The 2,710-nt window shown below is 42.0% G+C and overlaps 1 pseudogene; it reads left to right on the top strand.

Moving 5' to 3' along the window:
• Nucleotides 1-2,360: 2,360 nt before the first annotated feature.
• On the top strand, nt 2,361-2,480 carry LOC111825333 (annotated as a pseudogene).
• The last annotated feature ends 230 nt before the right edge of the window (nt 2,481-2,710 follow it).

Below are 2,710 nucleotides of genomic sequence, written 5' to 3'. Positions count from 1 at the left end.
CACTATCTTCATATTTTTGGATTCTTTTTTCTTTTTGCTTTTCCGGTTGGGTGTTTTTTGCTTCTTCATATTTCAAATCTTTGACTTGATTCTTGCTATCCTCTAGTCTGCTGTTGGATCTCTGTATGATATTCTTTATTTCAGTCAGTGTATGCTTAATTTCTAGTTGGTCCTTTTTCATATCCTCGAGGGTCTCACTAGATTTATCGAGGGTCTCACTAAATTTATCGGCGGTTTCTAGAAAATTCTTGGAAAATCTTATAACCGTGGTTTTGAACTCTATATCTAGTAGTTTGCTTTCCTCCATTTCTGTCATTTGTGACCTGTTTCTTTGTCTCTGCATTTTGGCTGCTTCCCTGTGTTGATAGAGTGGCTTTCTGTGCTAGGTGTCCTATAGGGCCCAGTTGCTCAGCCGCCCCAATTACCTGAGGTGGACACTCTTGGTGCACCCCTTTGTGGGCTTTGTGCACAGTCTTGTTGTAGTTAAGCCTTGATTGTTGTAGGTATCACTGGGAGGAATTGACCTCCAGGCCAATTGGCTGTGAGAATCAGCTGTGTCTGCAGTGGGAGAACTTCTGTGCTGGAGACACCCTTCTGGGACAAGACTTGCTTCAGTGGGGCTTTGGTGCTCACTGAGTCTGCCCCCTAAGTGTGTCCCTTATGGATCTGAGGAGTTGTAATCTGGATGTTCCTACTCTGACCACTGGGTACACTGGCTCTTGGATCTCTAAGGAGGTGCTAATTTAGCCTCTGCCTGAGGCTACCCAGCAGGAGCTATGGAGAGATCTGCAGATTCCTCTTCTTTGTTTGGGGTTTGGAGGTGCCCAGATGAGGCCCAGCTGTGAAGCAATGCAAGCTGCTGTGGGGCCTTGGGCCTTCTTTTGGATGTTCTGGGTCTCTCTGACCTAGCTGCAGTTTGTTAGGTAATTTTCAGATTGCAAAGGGCCAGGCCATTCATATGCAAAAGCCTCTGTGCACAGCTTGGGTGGAGCGGGGTCTCAGGGAATCAACAGGGCGGAGCAAACAGCTATGGCTGATCCTCAGCTCTGCCCTAAGAGGCTGGGGTCTCAGTGTCCCGTGGTAATCGCTGCAAGCACCTCTGAGAGAAAGCCGCCCTCGAGTTTTGCCTGATGCCAGACAGTCCAATTTCTCCCCGTATGAGTCTGGGTCCCCAGACACTCACCTGGAACTGGAGTTCAGAGCAGTCGGGAGCTTGTGACTCCCCCCGATTGAAAAAGACAACCGTGTCCTCAGTTGCCAGCCCTTTCTGAGTGTGCCTCTGTACCTCTTCACTTTACTTCGCACCTCCTCTGAGTCTCAGTGTGCTTTTCTCTTTCTTTCTAGTTATAGAATTTCCACTCAGCCAGTCTTCCTGTGGTTCTGGATGATGTCCGTTTTGACTTTTAGTTGTATTTTTGAAGTGGTTGTGAGAGGCAGCAATTTCCAGTGTTTACCTATGCCGCCATCTTGGTTTCTCCATTGTGTTCTTTATTGTGGGTATATCATTATTCACTTCCTCTTGATTCCTCTTCATTTCCTCTTCATTCTTACACATGTTGTTGAATTTGTCTTTCATCCTTTCAGTGTCCTTATAACCATTGCTCTGAATTCTTTCTCTGACAAATTGCTTGCCTTCATTTCATTTATTTCCTTTTTCTGGTGATTCCTCCTTTTCTTTCGAATGCGGGTTGTTTTTTTGTCTTCCCATTTTAGCTGTGTCTTTGTGATTATCTCTAAGTATCAGATCAAACTGCTATGCCACCCAGATTTGTTGAATTTGTGTCCACAACCAGGCATGGTGCAATCTCTCTTGTCTTCTGGGCTGGGCAATCTAGGGATGGCTCCTACTTAGGATATTTGGGTTCTCTTGGTATAGTTGGATCTTGAGTGTTATTTTTCCATTAGAGGATGGAGTGTCTTTTCAGGGTGTCTGGTTATGTGGTTCACTCTCTACCATGTTGACCAAAGAGCACAAAATATAACTCGACAAGACATGACACAAAGGGAACAAAACACGAATGTACTCACAACACCGATAACCCCAACATAAGTGACCACCAGAGAAAAGAAAATTAGGGGAGAGAAAAGAGAGCAAAATGATATTGAGGAAAGAAAAAATGGTAAGAGACAAAAGAAAAAGAATAAGAAAAAATATATATATGGGGAGAAAGCACCACTGAACAAACAGATAAACCAAATAATGCAAACAACAAACAACCAGAAAAGAGGGTGGGGGCAGAATCTATAGAGGCAGAGCTTATACACAGAAAGTAAGGTTAAGGAATTGAATGAAAATTGGGAGAGCCTCTGTTCAGTATAGGGGATGTAGAAAGAGGATGAGTGGATAAGAAGAAAAGAAAGAAAAAGCACTTTTGCTGATGACCCACTGTGCCGTCAAGAAAGGGCAAAGGAAAAACACCACTTTTGGGTAAAGTGGCAGCGTGTTGTGTTGGTTTGCTTCAATCAGTGGTGTGACAAGGTGAAAAAAAAAAGAAGAAGAAAAGAAAGAGAAAAAAGGAAAAAATTAGAAAAAAAATTGTAAAATAAGGTAAAATAATAAAAAATAAAAATAGAATGAAGAAAAAATAATGCAAAAAAATAAAGACAAACAAAAAACCCCAAAGAAAATAAAGAAAAAAATTTAAATAAAAGATAAAAATATTAATAAATAAAAAGTGTAGTGTCATTTAGTTCAGCTGAGTTTTTTTTT

Source organism: Myotis lucifugus, unplaced genomic scaffold (genome assembly GCF_000147115.1).
Source record: "Myotis lucifugus unplaced genomic scaffold, Myoluc2.0 scaffold_21, whole genome shotgun sequence".
NCBI lineage: Eukaryota > Metazoa > Chordata > Mammalia > Chiroptera > Vespertilionidae > Myotis > Myotis lucifugus.
This window is presented reverse-complemented; position numbering and strand designations above follow the sequence as displayed.